This window comes from Aedes aegypti, chromosome 1, assembly GCF_002204515.2.
Source record: "Aedes aegypti strain LVP_AGWG chromosome 1, AaegL5.0 Primary Assembly, whole genome shotgun sequence".
Taxonomy (NCBI): domain Eukaryota; kingdom Metazoa; phylum Arthropoda; class Insecta; order Diptera; family Culicidae; genus Aedes; species Aedes aegypti.
Genome location: NC_035107.1, coordinates 305,488,209 through 305,504,161, shown reverse-complemented (window position 1 = coordinate 305,504,161; position 15,953 = coordinate 305,488,209). Strand labels below are relative to the sequence as shown.

Genomic DNA, 15,953 nt, shown 5'->3' with positions numbered 1-15,953 from the left:
TTAATGGCATAAAGATTTACCACCTGACCAAAATCTCGGAAACGTAATAAGGTGAATTACCAATTCGGCAGCTAGTAGATATATTGTAGGCACTCCACACATAAGAGCGAATATTTCCGATTAAAAACAGTGCAGTATCTACCAAGTGAGTAGAATTGATTCAGCATCAGCTCACGAGAAAATACACCAGTACCGACTCTATCTTCAAGAAGGGAGCCATCAGTTAACATACTATATTATTTGACATACTGCTTTCCAGATGTCTACTCTTTCGGAAAAGAATGTTTTGTGGAAAATTGTATGTAAGAAAAGTGACAACCACCAAAAGTGGAAACATCCAAATTACTTGGATTTTTAATGGATGAAGAATATGCGCAACCAGTCAAATAGATTTCCCAGTTGGTTGATCGCGCATTCCTAAAACGCAAAATCTGCGATGTTGCATTCAAATGTTCAAAGAAGATGTAGCTATGGTCAGATGATGGTTCATTATCTGATACATGACAGTTGGTCCACTCGAGACTGATTCTGTTTTCTGGCAGATACGGCATCAGGAGGAAAAGGATCAGTTATAGGATCAAAACGATTGATATTGGTCATGTTCTTGATCAAGGTGAAGCATCTCTCAATGCAAAGATAATCGGCCGCAATAATGCCCGACTTATACATTTACTATCGTTTCCAAAGGCACTAAGCTAATGAACTAATGAACCCGATATAATTATATTAAGCTTTCTGCTGGTGCACAAATAGCAAACTTGTTTGTTACTTTCATGGTTAGATTTGTGCCCTTGTGGTACAATACTAAAGATGGGTTCAAAGCTATTTCACCGTAACAAAAACTTCATACTTATAATCCATAACATTTATAAATGTGATGAAGTCAAATTTTGATCAATTTACAATCTATTGTGAAAGATGATTGAAATCAACTGTTTGAACCATTCTCTACTAACTAAATAGGAATTTTAAGTGAAAAATCGTATATTTATTTTCGTAGAGTAGGTAGATTTGAGGTTAGGGAATCGCCACTGGATGAAGCTGAAAAATTTTGAAAGTATAAATACCTACTTATACTTTCAAAATTTTTCAGCTTCATCCAGTGGCGATTCCCTAACCTCAAATCTACCTACTCTACGAAAATAAATATACGATTTTTCACTTAAAAAGCTTTTAAACAGAACTTTTGTACGCTGCTCTCTTACTGGTCAGCACCTGAATTTCTTACGTTTTGCAAATTATTAGCACCGAATATCCCATCAATTTGGTGCTGGAGAGCAACTTGTGCGTAAAATTTGTAGTGCTTTATCCATTTATTTTTCGCAAAATCATAATTTATAACACTTTTAGCACCCTTGTTTTGGGGTTATTCTAAACATGAAACGGAATATCATCACTTATACTTTTCTTCATTACATTAAGTGGGCAAAGCGGAATAGAATTTTTCGGTTAGAATATGGGTCCAGTAAGTACGCGGCAAAACGTGGAACGATACAGACTGAAGCGGAAACAGCAAACTCGCCTATTCCGGGACAAAAAGCGCCGCCTGGAAGAGGTGGAATGCCAAGAGATGGAGTTGCTGTACCGTTCTCAAGAAACGCGGAAGTTCTATCAGAAGCTCAACACATCCCGCAAAGGCTTCGTGCCGCGAGCTGAGATGTGCCGGGATAAGGATGGGAGCATCTTGACGGACGGACGCGAGGTGATCGAAAGGTGGAAGCAGCACTACGATGAACACCTGAATGGCGCAGAGAACACAGGCACAGAAGGTCAGGACAGCGAAGGCGATGGCTACGTCAGCACAGCGGACAGCGGAAATCAACCATCTCCCACGATGGGGGAAGTTAAGGATGCCATTCAACAGCTCAAGAACAACAAGGCCGCTGGCAAGGATGGTATCGGAGCCGAACTCATCAAGATGGGCCCGGACAGGTTGGCCGCTTGTCTGCATCGGCTGATAGTCAGAATCTGGGAAACGGAACAGCTACCGGAGGAGTGGAAGCAAGGCGTTATATGCCCTATCTACAAAAAGGGCGACAAACTGGAGTGTGAAAATTATCGTGCAATCACCATCCTAAACGCCGCCTATAAAGTGCTATCCCAGATTCTCTTCCGTCGTCTATCACCTATAGCAAACGAGTTCGTGGGAAGTTATCAAGCAGGTTTCATCGACGGCCGCTCGACAACGGACCAGATCTTTTCCGTGCGGCAAATCCTCCAGAAATGCCGTGAGTACCAGGTCCCTACGCACCATTTGTTCATCGATTTCAAGGCGGCATACGATAGTATCGACCGCATTGAGCTATGGAAAATCATGGACGAGAACAGCTTTCCCGGGAAGCTCACAAGATTGATCAGAGCAACGATGGACGGTGTGCAAAACTGCGTGAAGATCTCGGGCGAACACTCCAGTTCGTTCGAGTCTCGGCGGGGACTACGACAGGGCGACGGACTTTCGTGCCTGTTGTTCAATATTGCGCTTGAAGGTGTCATGCGGAGAGCCGGACTTAACAGTCGAGGCACGATTTTCACGAGATCCGGACAATTTGTTTGCTTCGCGGACGACATGGATATTATTGGGAGAAAATTTGAAACGGTGGCAGATTTGTTCACCCGCCTGAAACGCGAAGCAACAAGAGTCGGGCTAATGGTGAATGCGTCGAAAACAAAGTACATGCTGGTTGGCGGAACTGAGCGCGACAGGGCCCGCCTAGGAAGCAGTGTTACGATAGACGGGGATACCTTCGAGGTGGTGGACGAGTTCGTCTACCTCGGATCCTTGTTAACGGCTGACAACAATGTTAGTCGGGAAATACGAAGGCACATCATCAGCGGAAGTCATGCCTACTATGGGCTCCAGAAGAAACTGCGGTCAAGAAAGATTCACCCCCGCACCAAATGCACGATGTACAAAACGCTCATAAGACCGGTAGTCCTCTATGGGCATGAGGCGTGGACTATGCTCGAGGAGGACTTGCAAGCTCTTGGGGTTTTCGAACGCCGAGTGCTAAGGACGATCTTCGGCGGCGTGCAGGAGAACGGCGTGTGGCGGCGAAGGATGATCCACGAGCTCGCTCAACTCTACGGCGAACCCAGTATCGTGAAGGTAGCTAAAGCTGGAAGGATACGCTGGGCAGGGCATGTTGCAAGAATGCCGGACAACAACCCTGTAAAGATGGTGTTCGCCACGAATCCGGTCGGAACAAGAAGGCGTGGGGCGCAGCGAGCTAGGTGGATGGACCAGGTACACCAGGACCTGGAGAGCGTGGGTCACAGTCGAGGATGGAGAGAAGCGGCCATGAACCGAGGGAATTGGCGAAATATTGTTGGCGAGGCTTTATCAAGATAATTGATGTAAAGCCAAATAAGTAAGTAAGTAGTAATGGGTCCAGTAAACTGTTTTTGACAACTTGGAAACAAGTCTGAAGATTTAATTGATGGCAGTTCCATTGAAGGCGATTTTGTCCTAATTAGTTTGAGGCCCGTTATTAATCTGACGATACCTTCAGGAGAAATTCATCCAGCGTTTGTTCCAGTAATACCTCTGAATGTCAACAGCCATTTGGTTCTCCGAAAGCATTTCTTATGATTTTATTTCGGAATACCTGTAGAAATTGCTTCAGGAACTTGAGGAGCATCTCCTAAAAAAGCCATAAGGTAATCTATCGAAGGTATTGCTTTCAAAATCGTAAGATATCATTTCAGGAGTTTTAGCGAAGATTCTCGAGCTTGAGTTTAATAAGCCACCCGTGGTTGCTACTCAAATTACCAGATCAGCTTTACTTACAGAAGTAATCAATCAAATGACTGTTCGGGATACCTCTCTAGATATTACTACTGAGATTCTGCCAGAAATCATTCTATGAATTCCTCCTCGAATCGCTTTAATGACAACTTTCTCAAGAGATACTAAATTAAATCTCGCGTAACTTTTTAAAAAGACCTATTGAAAGGCTCTCTTTGTTTGCTTTCTCTTTAATCAATATGTGAGCCACATTTAGCTCTTCTGTTGCGTTTTTTCGTATGAAACTCTAGCCAAGGACATTGGCGGTATGAATAAAATGTGATAAAGTTCAGTTTGCAACATTCTCGGTTGTAAATGTTACACGAGTGGAACATTTTACTTTTGTACACCTTTCGAACATACTACAAAAAACGCATTGGTATGACTGGAGGTAGCATTAACTACAAATCTACTGGTAGTTAGCTTCAGAGGTTGCTACACATGCTTTGAGATTGTGAATTGAATGGAACAATTGACGTTTGAGTGAAAATCTTGGGAAAACAATGTGAGTATCGATATTTCGAAAGGTATTTTGAGATCACCATAGAATTTCTAAGGTTTTAAAAATAACCCAGAAATTTCGGTAAGATTACCGACCGTATGTTGTTTCCTAGGAGTTCTGGGATGTCGGTGGGAGTTCAACCCAAGTAACAATAGTCTATTAAACAGAAATTAGCTTAAGAGTGATTAGTTCAATTCTTATTCCGCAAACATGTTTGTTGGGAGGTATTTATAAAGCAATTCTGAGTTTTACGGGTGAAGTCTGATATCCCAGATTTTTAGATTTCCTTGTGAATTCCGGAAACCCTGTAGGAATTAAGATTCCGATAGGCGTTCTGGATTTATTATGATAATATTTTGGAATTTTGGAAGCCATTCTAGGAATATTGTGGAAATATTAGGAATCTGCTAAAAACTCTAGAATTCGAATGGGCATGGGATTCCGGTTATTAATGATTCGGAATTCTGGGGGTATCTTTGGGACGGCATTTCTGTAAGAATCTATGAGATTTAGGTATGATTCCTGCGAATTTCGGTGTCAATCTTTGGAATTCTGATTTTAATCTATGGAATTTTTGTAAAAACCATTGAGATTCAATTACGTTCAGTTCCGTTGAGATTTCCGAGCAAATCTGAAGTATAAAATATAAAACTGAAATGTAGATAAATATCTTCTGAATTCCGACGGAATTTTTGTGATATCGATAAGAAACATAATAATTTCGATTGAGTTTCAGGGGGGATCCTCATTGAATTCTACGATTACCTTCGGAGTAACTACAATTCCCATGAAAATCTCAACATTCTCAGCTGGATTTCAAAACTCCCACCAAATCGAATGGATAGCAAGCTAAAATTCCCAAATTGAAACTTGTTATTCGTACTAGGACCGAGGATTTATGGCTCAAAGATTCACCAAAAATGTCTGAAACGTAATAAGGTGAATTACCAATTCGTCAGCTTCCAGTAATTTACGTGCTTTTCCCTGGTCATTCAAGAATTTTTCCAAAAAATCGCTGCATGGTAGAGAAGTTCTAGTATAAATTAAAAGATTAAAAAAAGTCTTAGTAAATAACAATAAACTAAATTTCTAAAATCTCTGTAAGAAAATCTTGAGGAACTTCCCTAAAATTTACAATGAGAACTTTATAATGCTTGAATAAAACTTTTTGAAAAAAACCTCTCATAGAACCGTTAGAATTTCCCTAGTTGTAAACGCTTTTGAACTTGTTTGAAGAAATGTCTGAGGTGATTCATGGACGAATCCACAAAGGTGCGTTTGAAATTCCCATCATCTTTCCTGAGAGAATGTCAAAAAGAGTTTTTAGGGCAAAACTCAACAATTTCTGGAAGAATCTCTGAAGAAATTCAAAGATGAATTAAAGAATGAATACTTTAAACAATCCCTGATGGTATTTATTGGCAAATCCCTACCAAGAAATAACTAGGATGTGTGCTGCCTCAGTGAGTCCTCAATGTTTTCTTCATGTACCATACCTACAAAGTCACGGATCACACACGTATATGGATCGCTTTGGTATTTAACATCGGATAACTCGCTCAAAACATACACGTTGACGTTAAACATAACATTAAATCGCAAAATAATGATGTTTTTAACAAATGTTGAGTTGGTATTACAAAGCTATCATTAGATTGTCGTCTTCTGTAAGAAGTGCCGTCAACAATTCCACAGGTTCCACAGGTTATAAAATTCAAATGCAATAGCATGAAAACTGCTCGTTTGCTTAGATTCAGTATGATTTCATCGTTGGAAAACATGTTTCCTGATTGTTGATTCTAAATACTGAATATTAGCAGTTTCAACTAGTGATCCATAATATGAGCCAGGAACTGATTGTTCACTACAATTATGGATCACTTCCAAATAAAGCAGAATTCTGCAATTTCAAGCATTGGATTTGAAATTTTCTGGCAACATCAACATCAAGAGTTGTAAATTTCACTTTTATTGATGCATTCCTAATTCTTCCTACTGCCCATAAAGGGAAGTTTTACCCTTGTTTGAAGCTCCAACTATGCTATTTTTTGCTATAAAATGTAACGAATTGTTAACTTTTGCCAAGTTACTGCAATTTATGAACAAAAGTTGGGTTATGTTTCTGAAAATTTGATAAGCTAATTCTGACTTGCTACCGCCTAAATGATTTTCATTACAATTAAAGTTAAACGCCAATGAGTTTTCAAAATTGATAATGCAAAATTTAACCTCACGTTTATTTGTCAATACAAATGCATACTATGAAAATTGATTCATAATAGTGTTTTTTTTAGCAACCAATAAATTGTGTAATTATTATGCAATTCTGTGTAAATATTACACGCAAAATTATATTTTTATATTGAAATTTTATGTTTTCAATGTGAATTTAATGATTTAATGATTTAATGAATTTATAGGTTAGATTTGCAATTAATTGATCCTTAACTGTGGTACGGCATTTATGTACTAAGAAATTTAAAAACAGGCTATATTTGATCCCCTCTTCTTCTTCGATAAGTTTTTTTTGTAAGGTACAGCGGGGCTTACCCACTTGGGGTAAGTGAAAATAATTTGTATATTTCACTAAATATGTGAACTGACGTTGCATACCCGCAATTTGATTTTCATAACAGGAAAAGAACACACGATTGTCTAACTTTAATAGTCAGATATTTTACTAGTACTAGTGGACAAGGAGCAATTGCTTTTAAGAAGCAATAGGTTTCACTCTCGGTCAATTAACAACTACTAGAATTAGCTAGTATGAGCTTTTTCCAAGGCTCATGTCCTAGTCCCTTGCTTCAAACAAAATCAGAAAAAATCTGTCACAAACGGAAAGAAGGCCAGTAAAATATGGAAATATCGTATTTCTGGTATAATTTCAGATGTGTTTGATAGAAAAGTAATTTCAGTATCCCGATGGTAAAATCAAGAAAATGTATGAATTAGCGAGCATCTTTATCTTATCAAGATCATTCCAGGACATAGGGCACTGTTATTTTGACAATATCGTTTTAGAAAGCTGTGTAAATTAACCCGAGAAGAGTATTAAAGTTTTCTAATTTTATAAGCACATAGAAGAATTTTCATTCAAACTTAATAGTTCAGATTAAAATCATTTGGAATTAGCTATTAACTATCAAATAACATAATCTCCTAGCAGAATATCTCTGCAAGAAATCGTATTGGATTTGTATTTTACATTTAAAATCATTAATGTAAAAATTATTCATTGAATTGTCTTTAACTTTTTTGACTCCTCGGGGGGGCCCGGGGCATTTGCCCCCTCGGCACCCCCCCCCCCCCCCCCAAATCCGGACCTGGGCATAACAGTCTCTATATAAACTTTCAACCCAAATAGCAACTGCAAAACGTGAATTGTGTTCAAGTTTATATTTTTTGCTGATCAATAGAAGCAATATAAGTAATCTTTGCGGAATTCCAATGAGCATAAGGCATGTAGAAATGCATTAGAAAATTATGAACATTTGTATGGAAAGACAAACTTTAAACTTTGAGCGCTATTTTCTCAATGCCTACTTTTTCCATATGGAACATTCAGTGCCGGATTTGGGCTTCGGAGAGCCCGGGTCAGATCTCTTGGCGGGGGCCCTTGGTACTAAATTAACAGAAAACGCTTAGCATAGGAAAGTTTAGTATTATAAAATTTTAGGATCCGGAAAACTCCAAAAAATGTAATATTTCTCAAATTTGACTAAACCCTTTATCACTTCGTGAATGTTGCATAAAAAAATTGTCTGAATAAAATACTTGAAAACCCATGCATAATAGATTATGAGATTGAATTCTGACTGAATCAAGTCTAAAGTTAAAAAGGTTCTAGTTGAAATCAAGACTATGATTCGTCATCATTGAGATATTTATAACAATAGCAAAGATTATATTTACTTATTTATTTATTTTTATTTTGCTGCAGATATTTCAATTTAATAGAGTTGAACGACAGTCGTTAATAAAGCAATGCAAATCGATTTAATATGTTATTTTTTTCTGATTTCCTACACGAACTTCACTCTCGTTTAAAAACAACTTTCAGAATTGCTTTAGAATTTTCATGTTACAGATATTGACAAAAGTTTGGAAGCATTATGCACGCTTAGACAACCCTGTAGATAGCCGTTCAGCGGAAATCTTGCAAAGACTACAGCAAAATCATCTTGGACTAGTAATTCAGGGATCGGAGAAAAAATTGATGTATTTAAATTCTGTAGATTTAGGTAAAAATTATGTTAAATTCTAACGTCTTAGTTAAAATTGCAATATCTAAACAAATTTTGTGGAATTGGGTCTAAATTATAGTAAATTATAGACTTCATGCTCTGTCTGAACCAACAGGTTATAAAAATCGAATGCACATCGATTTTTTTTTCTCGCTAAAGATCAGTATTATATTAATATTTTCATAACCGAAAGTTTTGAAATATTCTATCGGTGAATTATGCTTCTATACATTTTGTGCGGGAAAATGAGCCACAAAACTGTCTCTTAGTATGAAAAATAACTGAAAAATAAAAATAAATCAAAAGTGCACAGATAGAATATTTTGAAACTTTCAGGTTATGAAAAAAATGAACCGAATACTGATGAAAATAATAACACAAAATGTTAAAAATCAGTCAGGAAAAGGATTACAATAGAATATGGATATATCGAAATTTCGGTAGAATAAAGTCCTAAGGCCTTGTCCAAATTTTAGTACCAAATGTTTCTATTAAGACTACAAATGAACTTTAACACTTCACTTTTTGCAAAAAAATTAAATACTAAAATCACTAAGGTGAGCAAATACCTTTAAACTCTAATATGTGTTGCTTATCTTGACAGATAGGCCTATTTCGTCTGCGACTTACAGACTTCTTCAGTGTCGAGTGCAAGTCGAGCACTCGACACTGAAGAAGTCTGTAAGTCGCAGACGAAATAGGCCTATCTGTCAAGATAAGCAACACATATTAGAGTTTAAAGGTATTTGCTCACCTTAGTGATTTTAGTATTTTATTTTTTTTGCAAAAAGTGAAGTGTTAAAGTTCATTTGTAGTTTTAAACATACTCTAATAATCCCTCCCAAAGTGTAATATAAAAAAGTGTAGTTTCTATTAAGGCCAGAAACACATGTTTACTCAATTTTTTGATGCTTTACTTTGGTTTACGGTCAAAAAACTTGAGATTTTGTCACACCTTTTGGTTTAAACTCAAATGTTGAGTGTATTTTGTTTTTTGTGTCCCTTCCGAAATGTCAATCGCGTCGGATTTGTATTTTAAATTTAAAATCGTCAATGTAAAAAATAATTCGTTGGATTTTGCTTCACTCTTTTCACTTCTCGAGGGGCCCCTTTGATCGGGGGGCCCGGGGCATTTGCCCCCTTGGCACCCCCCCAAATCCGGGCCTGGGGACAGTTATGCCTTTATGGGCAGTGGAGGTATTGAACTACTATTGAAAACCTTCACTTTTATATGAAAATCCATCATGTATTATTTAGGTATGGCAATAGATGATCTAATTATCAGTTTGATGTTTGTAGTATATGCTTAAGAAATTATTTGGGGTATTTTACCTCTCATGCAGGGCTCATTCATAACTCATTCAAGTTGTAAGTATTGAAAATTGGCTTGTATGGAATACCTTTTGGTATTCAGTAGAAATTTCCTTCTGCCCGGTAATGTGCATCTATTATTAATATCTTGTTTATCTAATGATACAATTTTCTTCCTGCCTGTGAATTAATGTCAAGCACCTTGTTCAATAGATGACACTCGAAACCATCTAGGTAGGGAAGTTTTTGAATCATTACGCATGTTATGCAACAAATCTGCTTGATTGCTTCTTAATTTGTTTTCGTTTTGTTGCCATTCCTCCTCCCGATACAAAAAAAATACATTTTAATTTCATGCATCACATTAACTAATTTCGTCTTCGTTAATTGCTTTCCGTTTGTTACCTAATTATAATTACTACACCCACGTGCCACGCTCCTCAATTTCATCAATAACAACAACAACGACAACATCGCAATCAACACTCACACACACATTCACGTGCCCATGCATAACAATCCTCATCTTCATCATCACCGAATCTCCAAATTTCCGAACAACAAAACAACGACGACGACGGTGCCGCCGTGCCGATTGCTGACTGCATCTTGGATTTCCTTCTTCTGGTGGGTTGCTTCCGTTGTTAATTGGGGACCTCCCACCCTCCTGTACCTCTCTACCCTGGTAATGATATACCAGCCACGGATCAAGATTCTGGAGCAGCGATGGTGATGGCGGCGGAAGTGGACGAAGACGACGTTCGCTCCTACGCTTCGATGACGGCGGTTGACGGTAAGTGGCGCCAACTGTCGCGTGGCCTCCGCGTTTCTTTAGATACAGTTTGGGATAATGCATTTGCGACTTATGAATCGATTTGAACGAAATTTTTACAGTTTTTCAGACATAACTTGAATTTTGAAGTGATTTCTCCAAACACGAGTTCAAAAGCAATATCGTTTTGAAGTTAATTTCTAAACCAATTTTTTTTTTCTATCTTTATTAACGAGATTTTTAGCCCTGGGCTAGTTCATCTCGACCAATTTTTATAATTGACAACTAAAAAAATGAAGGAGTAGCTTCATGGTGTCTTTAGCAAAGTTGTAGAAAAGATAGACGTTTGCCAAACACAGTTTTTAAGTAGGTTTCTTTGTTCAGATAAATTGTTTTCGTAAAACAATTAACAAAAGTCAAATCGTTATTTTTTTTTAAATTGTGATTGGAAAAAAATACTCAAAAATATATTCAAACATTCAAGTTATTTCATTCAAACCAAATTCCAAAGTTGATAATTTTGTGTGAAATACCGAAAAAGTTGCAAATGTATTGTCCAATACTGTAGGTACTTTCTTCGCGTTTCCCCGTTAACGTAGGCGAAGAAGTGCACTCTTTTGCTACTTTCTTGGCAGCTTTTAGCTAGAAGTTTGGGATTTAATTCCCTAGACCAACCACTCATCAAATTAGTCCTTACTGTTCTTTCTAGTAGTACCGTTCTTCTGTAAAGTTCTGTCTTTGTGAGTTAGATTTCCAACTTAGAAAATGTATACGTAGTGTTGCACCAAACGGTATTGGAATTTGATATTTTCTGTTAATTCATCCATTAATTTACTGCGTTTTCGCGCCACTTTAGATTTGATTTGCTTTTGATCAACGGTCGAGGAAAATATCCTTTAGATCTTCGAATTACAATACACTAGGCTATTGTTCATAGCTTAAGAGTTTTAGCTTTCTTCAAGATGGATTTTAGAGTTTATTTGCGAGCGGAACCTTTTTCGATTAGAAGTCATGAAAGTGGGTCATTTATTAATATGATTATTTTACAGTTTGAGGATTCCAGTCTAGTATTTTACCCGAAAATGACTCAAGTGAACTGCAAATGTATGTATTATTTGATTAACTTAGTAGACTAGAAGGATCTACTAGTTTTTCTATTTAAATAGTCTAGTCGACTGTATTCATAAAAATATAGCTATCTTAGTGATTCTAATTTGAGTATCGCGGTGTGGACCGTCTAAATTTTATGCAACTTATCAAAAGTCAAAATATTGATAGAACTTAAAAATATTGTTTATTCAAATTGCTCGCTAAAATGACCACCACGCTTGTGCTATGTACGACCAGCGAGGTTGAGATCATACTTCATAGTCCATATTAAAATTTCAAACAAATTGCAATCAATTGTTATAGTCATGACATGAACCAGCCTAGGGCTGAAAATCTCAATAATAAAGAAAAAAAAAATGTTATAGTCGATTTGATAAAAATGCATCGCTTTAACGTTATTTCGGAGTAAAACTAAAGTTGACAATTTTTTGACATTATTAAGGCATCCAGCGTTTTGTATTAGATATATTACTACTCTCGAATTTTTAAATTTTCATTATCGGATATCATAAGCAACTCAACTGTTACGCAGTTGCTAAAGATGTTGATTTTACATGTTATGTATTTCAACGAAAATTTGGTCCTGTATTTCTCACGACCTTCATTGTCTATTTCTATACCACAAAAACGTTTCAATGAAAAGGGCTCTAACAAACATTGCTTGCCTTTCTCAATCGTAATGAATTTTGAAGGTTCGCTCCAGGATTTCCTTGAGGGATTTTTTTTAGGAATTCCATCCAGGAATTACTCGAGAAATTGCTCCAAAAATACCATTAAGTCTTCAAATGTTTTTCTAAAAATTCTTTTAAAGATTTTTTTAGGAACTTCTACAGAGGTCCTCCATAAATTCTCCCAGATATTTCACCAGGAATCCATTCAGCGATTTCCCCAGGGATTTCCTTAACAATTTCTTCAGATATTCTTTCAGAGAATTCTCCAGACCCCAGGAATTTCTCTAGAAATTCCTCAAGAATTCTTTCATTCATTCCTCCAGAGACTTTTGTCAGGAGCTCTTGTAAGGATTGATCCAGGAACTCTTAGAAGGATTCCTTCAGAAATCTCTTAAAGAATTGCTTGAATGATTTTTTCAAGTGTTTTTTTTTTCCAGAAATTCCACTAGGAACTTCTATATTAGTCGATGAATTTCCGCAATGATATCTCCAGAAATTCCTTCAAGGATTCCTCCAGCGACTTCTCTAAGGATTCCAAAAGTAGTAGTCCTCCAGAATTTTCATCAGGAGTTCCTGCAGAGATTCCTCCAGGGATTCCTTCAGAAATTTCTCAAGGGATTCCTCTTACAATTCCTCCAGGTATTCTTCCATGTATCTCCAGGAACTCCTCCATATATTTTTAAGGGATTCCTTAAGGGAGTCTTACAGGGATCTATTCAGGAATTTATCAATGATTTCCTACAGGAAGATTTTCTCCATGAATCCTTCAAGATTTATCAAGAAATTTCACAAGAGATTTCTCTAGAAATTTCTTAGGGCCTTGTTCCGAAAATGTCTTAAGAAATTCCTTCAGAATTATATTAAAGGAATCCTTCAGAAAATTTGCAGGAATTTCTCTGGAAATTATTCGAACGATTTCTACAAAATTCTTCAAAATATACAAAATATATATATATATAGATGCCCCCAAGAATTCCTCCAGAAAAATCTCCAGCAATTTCCTCAGATTGTTTTCCAAATAGTTCAGATTGAATCCAAATAGTATTCTAGGTATTATCTCAGAAATCAAAAATTCTTCATAGAGTATCTTGAATGAACTCCTAGACGAGATTTAAGTGGGGTTCCGGAGAAAATATCTGGTAAAACCTTGAAGAAATTTTTGAAGGAAGCCATTTAATAATTCTTCAAAAAATCCATTGAGACATTCTGAGGATGACCTTTCTTTAGAGGAATTATTGAAGGCATTTTCGGGAAATATTGTGGAATGGTTACTGCAGGAATCCCTGTCGAAATTACTGGTGAAACTCTGGGAGGAAATTCTCGGAAAAGTCGCGGGAGGTATTCCTGGAGGAATTTCTGGAAAACTCTTGAACTTATTTTCTGGAGAAATTCCTGAGGGAATTCTTGGAAAAGTCCCAGAGAATTCTCGGGGAACCCCTAGAAGAGTCTCTGAATGAATCCTGGAAGAAATTTCTGGAAAATGTGCCCTATGGAGGGTTTACTGAAATCCTTCTGAATTATTTTGCGGTGAGATTTTCCAAGAGCCTTCCTTATCCGAGTGCAAGCAAAGCCATGCTGAAGGTGTCTGGATTCAATTCCCAGTCGGTCCAGGATCTTTTCGCAATGGAAATTTCCTTGACTTCCCTGGACATAGAGTATAGTATTATCGTACTTGCCACACGATAAGAATGCGAAAATGGCAACTTTGGCAAAGAAAGCTCTCAATTAATAATCAATCAATGCTGAGAAGCAGGCTCTGTCCCAGTGGGGACGTAATGCCAAGAAGAAGAAGAAGAAGCCAAAGGCTGCATACTAGACCAGTGGATAACAACAGAGTTGTGACAGATTTTGTTACTCAGGTAGCGCATTTTTTCTAACAAAATGTGTTATAATTCTGGCTGATTAGTAGTTAAAATAACAAAAATTATAACACATTTTTCTACACTAAATAAAATTGAAACAAAATGTGTTATGAGTTAAACAAAAAAAAAATACATATTATGTTTCAAATCAAACAAAATTATAAGTCATTTCGTTATTTTCCATAGCTGAATTTAAACAAAATTTGTTAATTTCTTTGCTCTCAGATTTTTTATAACAAATTGTGTTATAATTTTGTTTTGAATTGAAACAAATTTGATACAGCTTTTGTCATTATCACTAATTTTGTTTTTATTGTGTTATAATTTCCTCCATCAACTCAAAGTTCTTCTAACAAAAATAAAACAAAATTTGTTATTTGTAACAAATTTTGATATAATTGTGATATGATTTTGTTGTAATTCATCAATCGGGATGCTATGAAAAAGAAATGGAATGATGCTGTTTTCTTAAACTTTTCAACACTGTACCATTCAAGAACCCATAAATGTTATATCCCATCACATCAAAAGCCTCACTCAATAAACACAAATTTAGGAACAACTTTCGATAAGGATCACTCCTATATATCGAAACATCACAGCAAGGTCAATTAGGGCTTCCACATCGCCAGAGTTTCAAGTCCCCTTGCGATCTTTTTTTGGCAAAAGTTTTAATTAGCTACTGACTGCCATTCAACCATGCCATCCGAACAGAACCGTATCCCGGTGCAAAACAACCCTTAGAGAGCATATTCGTTTCCATCATCGGCCGTAAGAACTGATTATTGTTATTATCATCGGTGTGGTCCAGGCGAAAAGGTGAAACCGTATCAATTTCACCCCTCGATGATGGTGATGATAGACGAATGGTACGGAAATCGTGTTTTCGGTGCAAACTTGTCGCTGAGTATAGGCGCTGGAGTTGATGTTTTTCTTTGTTCAAATGGCAATGAGATGAGATACCGTAGAAAAGTTTATGGGATTATTACCGGTTCTTCCAACTGGCTGTCACTCGACTTCTATGGAGGAGTTGGCAGTGATACCGCTGCTTTATCCATCCTGTTGCGGATGATACATTAGCAGAACACGTGCAGATCGATGAAGTAGTGCGAGCTTAAGATCAGTGCGTCATCGGTCGAACGGCAAGAATCAAATGATTAATTCACCTTTAAGGGTTCTGGGATTTTTACCTTACAGGAATATGTATTTCTACTAGGTACTTGTTGCAAAGGACAACATATGAAATAATCAATTTCAATTCAACTCACGACTTCCAATCCGCTGAACGGGCGCCTTACGTGGCATTGTTGTTAACGCGCCAGTCTAGCACTCTGGGAGCCGTGAGTTCGATTCCCACCGAGAAGACCTGTATCCTTTCACTTTAACACGGAGAAAGAATAATTGTTCAGGCAATGATATTTGCTGGTCAATCAATCATTTTACACTGAGTTTCAATCATTGTTGGATCAACTATGTTGTATGGTTGAAAAGCAGCACGAATCTTCTTCATACACATTTGAAAAATGCGACAAAATGCAAATAAATATGTTAGTAGAAATACGAACCGCTATTTTAATTAACTTCATACCAATCATAAGTTTACAACGATTGAATCCAGGCATGGTAAAGAAACTATCGGAAAAGGTATGTCAATCTCTCAAGACTTTTTCAATCCAATTGAAAATGTGAGTTCCAGA

The 15,953-nt window shown here is 36.9% G+C and overlaps 1 protein-coding gene across 9 annotated transcripts in view; it reads left to right on the top strand.

Annotated features, from left to right (window-relative positions):
- Positions 1–15,953, top strand: part of LOC5576136 (DNA-binding protein RFX2) — a 169,618-nt gene that overhangs the window by 25,625 nt on the left and 128,040 nt on the right. The gene's annotated exons all lie outside the window — the stretch shown is intronic.